The following is a 12,076-nucleotide window of genomic DNA, read 5'->3' as shown; positions in this document are numbered from 1 at the left end:
TGAAGATCATTTTATCCACCAACAAACAGATATATCTCCTTACACAGCTTATTGTAAGCAGTTATGTCAAAGTGAATTAAAAAGCCAAAAACCAGATGTGAAAAGCAGGATTTTTACTGAGTCTGAATTATATGACAAACAACTCTGGCTTCAATACAAAAAAAAAAAAAAAAAAAAAAAACAACTTTAGTTAACCTAATAGCTATACCTTTGAAAGAGCTTGAAAAATACTACAGCGGGCCTGGCAGCTTGGCCTAGCAGCTAAAGTCCTCGCCTTGAAAGCCCCAGGGTCCCATATGGGCGCCGGTTCTAATCCCGGCAGCTCCACTTCCCATCCAGCTCCCTGCTTCTGGCCTGGGAAAGCAGTTGAGGACGGCCCAAGGCTTTGGGACCCTGTACCCGCGTGGGAGACCCGGAAGAGGTTCCAGGTTCCCGGCTTCGGATTGGCGCGCATCGACCCGTTGCGGCTCACTTGGGGAGTGAATCATTGGACGGAAGATCTTCCTCTCTGTCTCTCCTCCTCTGTGTATATCCGGCTGTGATAAAATGAATAAATCTTTAAAAAAAAAAAAAAAGAAAGAAAAATACTATAGCGATTTACTGAGTTTTCATTTGTTCCTTGCTGGAGAGAAATGAGTCCAAAATCCTTTCAAGGAAGGAAACCGACCATTTCCTTTCTGGAAGGAGACTTTGTGAGGTGATGTGTTATCCAACCCTCTCAGTCACTTCAGGTGGTATGTCCATAAAGGAATGAAAAACAGCTGAACAGGGTGGGTGTCATGGCATTGCCACAGGTGGGTCTCTGGGACACCCTGAGCATGGTCCCTGTGTACTGCTTAGATGGAACAATGGATATAGTAATGTTATTTCTGGTCTGTGTACTATCAGGAGTTCCAGGAGAGGTGAGGTCTAGTAGTGATGGAATGTGGGGAGAAAAGCCAGGGAAAGGTGAATGTCTGCAGCTTTGAAAGTGTGTCCACACTGTTATTCGTTGCATGTCTCTTAGGATAACTTACATTGCTGGGGAAGCTGGGACACAGGTCTTCAGCTTAACGGATGGACTTCAGGATAATGACCATTTGTTCCTGTTTGGATTATGTTTGGTTGGATTATGATTGGTTGGATTGCCATATGGACTTGTGATTTGCTATTTCTTGTATGCTTTATTATCACCAAGCTTGGTTAATAAAGACTCCTTAATAGACCTTAGACATGTCTGGTGTGATCTCGCTCGCACCCCACAACAAAAATAAACTTTACATTACATAACCTACATTGCACAGTTGTCTGCTTTCTTCAGTTGTTATATTCTGCCTTGTGTCGAGAAAAAAGCAAAGGCAGAAGGCCTTGCACTATGGCTCAATCAACTAATTTTCCCTTTGTAAACATCATGATCCCAGAAGGGTGCCAGTTTGTATACTAGTTACTGTACTTTCCATCCAGCTCTCTGCTTGTGGCCTGGACAGCAGTAGAATGATCTAAAACCTTAGATGGGCTGCCTTCTGATGGGCTCAGTTCCAGCCATTGTAGACAGTTAGAGAGTGAACCAGCAGATGGAAGATCTTTCTCTCTGTCCTTCCTTCTTTCTATCACTCTTTCCAATGAAAATAACTTTTAAAATAATTAAGTTTGTTCAGTTACAGCATACATGTGGTACAGAGTCTTTCAGAAAATTGGATTTCTCTTTTTCTAAACTTTTATTGTGCAAAGTGCTATCATATTTGAATGGAAACATTTCCAGTGCTTGCAAAGTGAGAACTGAGCCATTATATGAGGATTTAATGAAAACCTTATTTTTTTTCATCTCTAGTCTACAGGGCTGGCACCATGGTATGGTAGGCTAAGCCTCTGCCTATGGCACCAGCATCTCATGTTCATCAACCAATTCATGTCCCGCTTATTCCACTTCCAATCCAACTCCATGCTAATGACTTGGGAAGGCAGTGTAAGATTACCGGCAATGCCTGCATCACCGTATATCCCGAGCCGAGCAGAGGGACTAGGGTTGAAAAGAAGGCAACACACACTGGGTCATTTGTGTAAGGAGAATGCCATATATTGAAACTCCAGGCTGCCTTTTATACTCTGCCTAGTTCCTCTCAGTATTTATCCAATGCTCAAGCAGCCATCCTAAAATCTCTCGAGGGTATAACCTGACAATCAGGAAGCAGGAACTTGCGGTTAAGCCAGGGGTAAATGTGTCATGCCAAGATTGCAAGTCCTGTTACACCTCTTGAGAAACAAGCTAAGCTGTGGAGTCAACCCTTAGGAGACCGGGCACTGCGTAAAACTGCTTAAACCTTTCAGCCCCTGCACCAATATGGGAGACCTGGAAGAAGCTCCTGGCCCCCAGCTCCCAAACTGCTCAACTCTAGCCAGCTGTTGCAGCTATGTGGGACATGAACCAGCACATGCAAGATCTCTGTGTCTCTCCTCTCTGCCACTCTGCCTTTCAAATAAAAAGTGAAATAATTTCATTTAAAAATGCTTACTGTTGAGCTAATTGTAAATTCAGAAGTTGCAGAGATGGTATTCAGAGCTGCCTTGTATCCTCTCCTCAGTTTCCACATAAATCATTTCTTAAATATCTGTAAAACAGAATCAAAGCCAGAAATGGACATGCGACAGCATCTCTGTGTGTGTCATTTCAGCACCATGAAGATCTGTACAGTGCCCACCCACACAAGGACCAACAACTGGGTGAGCACTACCAGTGCCACTTTAACAATCCACAGTCCCTTCCTCCTATGCCCACTGCAACAACGAGATCCATCACTAAATCTGAGATTTCTAGAATGTCACATGAATGATCACACAATGTGTTGCCTTTGGGCCCGGCACAGTAGCCTAGCGGCTAAAGTCCTTGGTTTGCATGTGCCCAGATACCATATGAGTACCAGTTCTAATCCTAACAGACCCGCTTCCCATCCAGCTCCCTTGTTGTGGCATAGGAAAGCAGTAAAGGACAACCCAAAGCCTTGGGACACTGCACCTATGTGGGAGATCTGGAAGAAGTTCCTGGCATCTGGCTTCAGAGCAGCGCAGCTCGGGTCGTTGCGGCCACTTGGGGAGTCGATCACCAGACAGAAGATCTTGCTGTCTGTCTCTCCTCCTCTCTGTTTATCTGACTGTCCAATAAAAATAAATAATTTTTTTAAAAGACTAGCTTCTTACTATTAAAAAACCTTTGAATATTTGCCCAAAATGTGTTGGCAGCTATTTCTGGGGCCTTTTCTAGTGATGTGTATGTGCATTTCAATAAAAACATAGTATCTAGGGCCCAGCGGCGTGGTCTAGCGGCTAAAAGTCCTCGCCTTCAAAGCCCCGGGATCCCATATGGGCGCCGGTTCTAATCCCGGCAGCTCCACTTCCCATCCAGCTCCCTGCTTCTGGCCTGGGAAAGCAGTCGAGGACGGCCCAATGCTTTGGGACCCTGCACCCACGTGGGAGACCCGGAAGAGGTTCCAGGTTCCAGGCATCGGATCGGCGCGCACCGGCCTGTTGCGGCTCACTTGGGGAGTGAATCATTGGACGGAAGATCTTCCTCTCTGTCTCTCCTCCTCTGTGTATATCTGGCTGTAATAAAATGAATAAATCTTTTGAAAAAAAAAAAAACACAGTATCTAAATACCAAAAATAACTTATGTTTAGATCTTCGCCGGTATCTATGCTAAAGGTTTCTATCTCATGGTGGAAGTGGTTGGGCCCAGATTTTGAGATCCCCAGAAATCATCAGGATTCCGAAATTGATCCAAGTGCACAAGGATGGGTTATTGAAGCTCAGCACATCCGAGCCTGGGTTCTTGGTTGAGAGCGGGCAGCTGGCTGACTGACACCCCTTACTGGAGTGTGGCCCCAACAGCACATTCATAGGGTTTTTAGAGGGACAGTCCACAATAGCTTTAAAAGGGGAAATTCACAATAACCTGAAAGATGAGGGGAAATACCACACATTTCCTACCTATCTAGGCTGGACAGCCTATGCCTCCAGCAACTGAAGAAGCACCTGCTTAATTACTTGGAGCCACCTGTGAGATAACCAGACTTAGGTGGGCATTGATTCATGAGAATTGGGGCCCATCAGTGCTAAAGGTCACATAGGCCTTTTGGCCTGCAAGCTCATACAGTTTCTTAGTAGCAATGAGCAATGAACAAATGCTTGGGATTTTGAAACTGAGGTTCTTCACAGGCATCCCATGTAGGTGCTAGTTCAATTCTGAGTTGTTCCACTTCCTATCCAGCTCCCTGCTCATGGTGTGAGAGACCTGATAGAAGCTCCTGGCTCCCAACTTGGGATCAGTTCAGCTATGGCTCTTTGGGGAGTGAACCAATGAATCAAAGACCCCAAATAAGCTCCTGGCTCCTGGCTTCAGACTGGCCCAGCTGCAAGCACTGCAGCCATTTGCAGAGTAAACCAGCAAATGGAAGGTCTATCTTCGACTTTCCTTTCTGCCTTTCAAATAAAATAAAAATATTTTTTAAAGTTCATAAGAATTCATGTTATCTTCTTTTTTTAAGATTTATTTATTTATTTTTGTTACAAAGTCAGATATACAGAGAGGAGGAGAGACAGAGATACAGAGAGGAGGAGAGACAGAGAGGAAGATCTTCGGTCCAATGATTCATTCCCCAAGTGAGCCGCAATGGCCGATGCTATGCCAATCCGAAGCCAGGAACCTGGAACCTCTTCCGGGTCTCCCATATGGGTGCAGGGTCCCAAAACTTTGGGTCATCCTCGACTGCTTTCCCAGGCCACAAGCAGGGAGCTGGACGGGAAGTGGAGCTGCCGGGATTAGAACCGGCGCCTGTATGGGATCCTGACGTGTTCAAGGTGAGGACTTTAGCCACTAGGCCACGCTGCCAGGCCCACATGTTATCTTTTTAGCCCATTTTTGCAGAAACTTTTGAAGCCTACTTGTGTATTATAGTTAGTTCTTCACAGGGAAGGTTCTCTGTTTTTGACAGAATTATCAATGAAATGCAACTTGAGCTTACCATCACCTACAAGGGAATTTGCTTTGGGAAAGGTTTAGATGATTGCTGAGATGGAAGGGGTCAAAGGTTAGGGGGCAGAACTGCATGGTCCCTATGACAACCATGAAGCCGAGAAAGTTAAAAAGCATGCTTACTGACAGACTTTCTGGCTTGGCATGTAAGTGTGAGAGGAGTCAGACTGGGTAGTAGGCAGTTAGGGTATTCTGGGTCCCCAAGTCATCATTTTTTTCTCAAATATAAAAGGGTATTTTCTCCACATGATCTTGGATTCACCAGAACACCTTTTTTTGTTTTTTTAAAGATTTATTTATTTTTGATTACAAAGTCAGATATACAGATAAGAAGAAAGATAGAGAGGAAGATCTTCCGTCCGATGATTCACTCCCCAGGTGACTGCAACAGCCGGTGCTGTGCCGATCTGGAGCCAGGATCCAGAAACCATTGGGATTAGAACTGGCACCCATGTGGAATCCCGGAGTGTTCAAGGACTTAAGCCGCTAGGCCATGCCACCAGGCCCACACCAGAACACCTTTCTCTCAAGAGATAAGTGCATAGTTAACATATCATGAACATGCTTCCCCAAGAGACAAGGGCTACATTAACAGAACAGTTCTTCACCTAAAGTGTCAGCCCAAATAGGTCTCAGGCCATTGCCAAGGGGGTAGTATCAGACTGGTCTCTTTATCATTACAAAGAGACTAAGGAAGTTCACCAGTAACACATTTTTGGGCATTTTGTCCCAATAACCCCCACCAGGCCCATCACCAGCCCTGATTCCTTGCTTGCCAGTATGTGCCGCAGACTGGTCCAGTCTGTCCCACATCCCATTCAGCAATCCTACATGTCAATGATCATTGAAGCTTAGTACAACACAACCAGCCCCACTATCCAGCCCACACACATGCCAGCAGGTGCCCTGCTATCTAGCCACTGCTGCCCCAGTTCTGGTTTTCATGCTCTCCGTGGGAGTGGCAACCCAAGAGGAGGTGCCCACTATTTCCCTCCTGGGCCAACTCCCACTCCCTGGGAGTTGGTTCTACAGTTTAATTTGACAGAATTAGCCTCCTGTGCCAGCCTCTGCTAGCTGATGCTGCGGCAAAAGCCCAACTAACCCTCACCCACTCTGATTTATGCATGTACCAGTAAGAACAGTCAGTCCAGCCTGGCTTTTCCCTGATCTAGTTCACATGAGGCCCACAGGTGTTGTAGCCCTGCCTGGTCTGCTCTGTCCCCATCCCAACTCGTGCTCTCCAGTGGGAGTGGTGGTCCAGCAGGGGAAGTGTGAACCACTTTGAAGTTATTCTGTTAATCATGCTGTTGATGCAGACGCAAGCTTACATATGTCGACTGCATTGATCTTCCCTGTGGTGGAGATGTAGGAGTTAGAATGTTTCCCCAAAGATCCATGTGATGAAAGGAGCAAGAACACAAGTTTGCACCTTATGTCCTTAGGATAATAAATAGAGAATCTCCCACCAGGGGCACTGCTTCGTTTCATAATGTGGTGTAACCTGTCCCTACCCCATTCTCTGCCTGTCCCCAGAGAGAAGGATTTATCAGGGTTAAAATGCCTACAAAAACTGGTCCGTCTCCACCCACTCCTCTGTTTTTCTTGGAATTCCTCTACCCCTGGGAACACTCCCAAGACCCCAAGTATGGCAGTCTAGCCTGTTGAAAGACTAGGATCCTGCCACATGGTCATTCCATCTAGGCCTGGGGAAATTGGCCACCTCTTTATTTCTCCCTTTGATAATGAATTTGATTTAATGTGAATTTGCTCCCTGTTTCTGTGCTGCTTTCCCAATATTTGGCATCCTGCTTTCACAACCATTTTTTCCTTAGAGACTTTGTCCCCCCCCCCCCGCTTTTTAAAAGATCTATTCATTTTTGTTGAAAAGGTGATGTAAAAAAAAAAAAGGAGACAAAGATCTTCTATCTCCTGTTTTACTCACCAAATAGTCACAACAGTCAGAGCTGATCCAATCCGAAGCCAGGAGCCAGGAGCTTATTCTGGGTCTCCCATCTGGGTGCAGGATTCTGAGGTTTTGGGCCATGCTCCACTACCTTCCCTGGCTGTAAGCAGGGAGTAGAATGGGAAGTAGAACAGCCAGGACATGAACTGGTGCCCATATGGGATATTGGCACTTAAAGGAGAAAATTAGCCAGTTGAGCCATCTTGCCAACCCTGTCTCCAAAATCTTAACATTCAAGGTTACTGGCTCAATGATCGTGGTTAGTGAATTAATGGCAAAGACAAGATCCAGGTGTGGCATCTGGAGGCGGTCCTTAGACTTCTTTGCGAAGTCATTGGATGGCATTAGGTGTTCAGGGCAGGAGACCCTGATGATTAAATCATGGTGGCTTAACAGCTACACTCCTGTTCTCTCTCTGCCTCCTGTGGCTCTTCCTCCACCATCCACTGACCTGACCCATTCTCAGAGAGGGAACCTGCAAGCTGCACACAGAAACAAAACTTCCTCCTCCCTGTACCACCTCTCCCAGCTACTATAGTGATAAAACCTGAATCACAGGGCTAGAATCGCTGAATGAATTATTTCTTTATCATGCCCGAGGATGTTTTAGATACAGGACTGTCAGGAACAAGAGTCTTAGAAAAGCCTCCATCTGGCCCTGTCTCCAAAGGCTTTGAAGAGCCATTTGCTGTTCCAGATGGTGTTGTAATGTCTGTTACATCAATCTGAATATACACAATCGAGCACAGGGCTCACATGCTTGTATAAATGCAGAAGAGCGCTGCAGATCAAAGACAGACACATCCCAGGCCATCTTTGCTGAAAACTGTGAGCTGTGGAAAGCAAAACCTGCCCGTGGGAGACAATGAGTCTGCAGGGCAGCGTTGGGAGGCAGGTGTTTCAGCACTTAGTGGTGTGACTGAACTCTCCATTGCTGAGTTGGTGACATGTGGGTTCTGGGAATGAAATAAAGATATGGTCACGCAGAATTCTAAGGAGGAGGCAGTGCACTGTGGATTGTAAGCCCACTTTACAGTCCCAGGCCCACTGTTCCAGTCTATAGTCCTAGCCTGAAGCCTCTCGCCACATGGGCACCAGCCTGTGCCAGCCTGGGTGGAACTTACAGGCTCACTGAAGGTCCTGGACACCTGAATAGGACATTTAATTCCAGAATCGTTTCCTAGGAGCCCCAAACCACATCATGTCAGTCTGTAGAAGTTACAGAATTCCAATGTCTGTTGTTCAAGCTCCCCACATTCCTTTTTGAGATTAATGCAGCCCCAGCTATAGGCAACAGGTTAGGTTGCCCAGTACCTAAGGAATTGTTGCAGTGCTGCCAGTAGCTGGCAGGCATTCTGAGACTGGTTAATGCCAAATTTGTGTTAAATCTAGTAGTATGACAGCATAGTTGCTTATTATTTTTAATTGGAAAGTCAGATTTACAGAGAAAAATCTTCCATCTGCTGGTTCACTCCCCAAGTGAACCAATCTGAAGCCAGGAGCTTCTTCCAGGTCTCCTGCAAGGGTGCAGGGTCCCAAGGCTTTAGGCCATTCTCTACTGTTTTCCCAGACCAGAAGCGAGGAGCTGGATGAGAGGCAGAGCATCCAGGACATGAACGAGCACCCACATGGGATGCTGGCATATGCGAGGCAAGGACTTTAGCCAATAGGTTACCAGACCAAGCTTTTTTTTTTTTAAAAAAAAGAATTATTTCTTTGTTTATTTATTATTTTATAAAGAGAGAGGAGGAGAAAGAGAGAGGAAGATCTTCCATCCGATGATTCACTCCCTTAGCAGCCACAACGGCTGGAGCTGAGACAATCCAAAGCCAGGAGCCAGGAGCCTCTTCCCCTGTAAGCTTTTTGATACATTTTCCTAACTTTTCACTGTATTCAAATTGTAATAATTTACTAGGATATGTGTTAGAATGTATTATTCAAAGGAATTTTTCCTGCTACTCAGTGGTAACTTTCTGAGACAATTTTCTTGAATTAGCTTCAGAGTTCGCCTTTGCTTTTTTTGCTCTCTTGAGTAGCTCAGTGACATGCATGTTATTTTCTCTTTGCTTCTTCCCCATTCAACACTTTCCTCTGCATTTTTTGGTGTGTGTTTTTTTTCCTTTATTTTGCCTTACATTGTTGCTTTCTACCCTTCATCAGCAATCATTTCTTTAAAGGTTTATTTATTTATTTATTTATTTTTGGAAAGAGATTTACAGAAGGAAAGAAAGATAGAGAAGATCCTTGACAAGACTTTGGCTCAATAAGTGCTGTTAGACCTTAACCGTGGAAGACATTGTGCTCCCAGAAAAATCTCTAGGAAACTAACTACAGGTTGAGGCTAGTGCAGTAGTATCACAGCTTAATTCTCTGCTTGTGCTGCCAGCATCCCATCTGGACAGTTCATTTCCTGGCTGTTCCACTTCCCATCCAGCTCCCTGAAACGCGCCTGTGTGGGCAGCTGGAAAGGGTGCTGCACCTGCGTGAGAGACCCAGAGAGGTTCCTGGCTCCTGGCTTTGGAACCACCAGGCTCTGGCAGTTGCAGTCATCTGTGGAGTGAACCAGCAGATGGAAGAACTTTCTCTGTGTGTCCCTTTCTCTAATTCTGACTTTCGAGTAAAATACATAAATCCTGAAAATACACTATCAGGCCTGGCGCAGGGCCTAGCAGCTAAAGTCCTCACCTTGAATGTACCTGCCAGGATCCCATATGGGCGCTGATTCTAATTCTAGCAGCTCCGCTTCCCATCCAGCTCCCTGCTTGTGGTCTGGGAAAGCAGTGGAGGACGGCCCAAAGCCTTGGAACCCTGCACCCACGTGGGAGACCTGGAGGAAGTTCCTGGATCCTGGCTTTGGATTGGTGCAGCACTGGATGTTGTGGTCACTTCAGGAGTGAATCATCGGATGGAAGATCTTCCTCTCTGTCTCTCTTCTTCTCTGTATATCTGACTTTGCAATAAAAATAAATACATCTTAAAAAGAAGAAGAAAATACACTATCGCAGGCAATGGTACTAGATGTTGACTTGGGCTCTCTAAAGGAAGGGATGGAGAGATTGGGTCAGCATGAAAGTTGGAGATAAAATTCTTCAAGAATATAGAGGCTGCAAAGTAATACCAGAAGACCGGTATGATTTTCTATTTAGAAATGGTGATACTCTGGGAAAACAGTAGGCATCATGGGCCTGGCACAATGGCAGAATGCTTAAACCTCACCTTATAAGTATTGGCATCCCATATGGGCACAAATTCATGTTCACTTCCCATGCAGCTCCCTGCTGTGGCCTGGGAAAACAGTGGAGGACGGCCCAAAGCCTTGGGACCCTGCATCCATGTGGAGACCTGGAAGAAGCTCCTGGTTCCTGGCTTCAGATCGGCTCAGCTCTGGCCATTGTGATCATTTGGGAAGTGAACCAATGGGTAAAAGATCTTCCTCTCTGTCTCTCCTTCTCTCTCTAAATCTGATCTGATTTTCCAATAAAAATAAATAGAGAGAAGTGACATCACATGAAGCTGCCCATAACACTAAAGTTGTTAAATCTCATCTTGTAAGAAATGTTCATATCTCTTTTATTTTTTTTAAGATTTATTTATTTTTATTGCAAAGTCAGATATTTAGAAAGAGGTGGAGAGACAAAGAGGAAGATCTTCCATCCAATGATTCACTCCCCAAGCAGCCGCAACGCCTGGAGCTGAGCCGATCCGAAGCCAGGAGCCAGGAGCTCTTCTGGGTCTCCCACGCGGATGCAGGTCCCAAGGTTTTGGGCCATCCTTGACTGCTTTCCCAGGCCACAAGCAGGGAGCTGGATAGGAAGAGGATAGGAAGAGGGACTGCTGGGATTAGAACCGGTGCCCATATGGGATCCCGGCGCATTAAAGGTGAGGACTTTAACCGCCAGACCCCCATGCCCATGTCCATACCTCTTTCAAAACAAATGCTGCCTCAGGCTAACACCCACTATCTCTAAACTAGCTTAACAATTCTAGTGTAAACATTGCCAAAAAAGCACAAGAACGAAACAAAAATCACCAGCTGTTCTCTCATACAGGAAGCAGATGCTTCCAGAAACCTTGGAACATACTCACTGATAGCTTTATTGCTTTTGAAAATATCAGAGGAGATTCTGATCCTGGCACTCCCAATCACAGCCGGCTAGGCTCCATTGCCCCCTCGCTTTCCTAGAATGCCTTTTGAGTTTTGAGGAAGCGCAATTTACCAGTTTCCTAATTTTCTAATTACTGTTTTTTATGTTCTGCATAAAAAAAAAATCTTTGCCATATACTAAAATTCTGAAACTATTTTCCAAGGTTTTCTTCCAGAAGCTTTATGTAGTTCCTTTATATATTAAAGCCTCTTAGCCATGTCAGATCCTTTCTGAGACTTGTGTAGATGTGTTCATTCATACACCTAGGCATTTCAGCATCATTTGATGATAACTTATTTTCTCCCTAACTTTTTATGAGCTTTGCTTGAGGTTTATGAATCTATTAATCTTTGAAATAAAAACAAATTCAGGATTTGATTTGCTCTTCCAATGGCTATAATAGCTGGGACTTGTCCAGGAACCTGGAACCCTCTATCTGAATTTCCCAAATGGGTAGCAGTGGCCCAAGCATTTGGGTTATCTTCTGCTGCTTTCCCAGTAGTATTAGCAGGGAGCTGATCAGAAAAGGAACAGCCAGTAATGGTACCAGCACCTCAATATGGGATGCCAAAATCATAGGTGGTAACATAGTCTTGCATATAATCATAGGTGGTAACTTAGTCTTGCACCACAAGACTAACCCTTGGGGCCCAGCGTGGTAGCCTGGTGGTTAAAGTCCTAGCCTTGCACCTGCCAGGATCCCATATGGGTGCTGGTTCTAATCCTGGATGCTCCACTGCCCATTCAGCTCCCTGCTTATGACCTGGGAAAGCAGTTGAAGATGGCCCAAAGCCTTGGGACCCTACATTCATCCACTTGGGAGACTGAGATGGGGTTCCAGAACCCTGTTTTTGGTCTTGCTCAGCCCTGGCCACTGTGGCCATTGGGAAAGTAAATAAGAGGATGGAAAATCTGTGTGTGTGTGTGCCTGTGTGTGAGTGAGTGTGTGTGTGTCTTTGTAA

This window comes from Ochotona princeps, chromosome 5 (assembly GCF_030435755.1).
Source record: "Ochotona princeps isolate mOchPri1 chromosome 5, mOchPri1.hap1, whole genome shotgun sequence".
Classification (NCBI taxonomy): Eukaryota; Metazoa; Chordata; class Mammalia; order Lagomorpha; family Ochotonidae; genus Ochotona; species Ochotona princeps.
The sequence above is the reverse complement of the archived record's forward strand: the minus strand, read 5'-3'. Positions refer to the sequence as shown.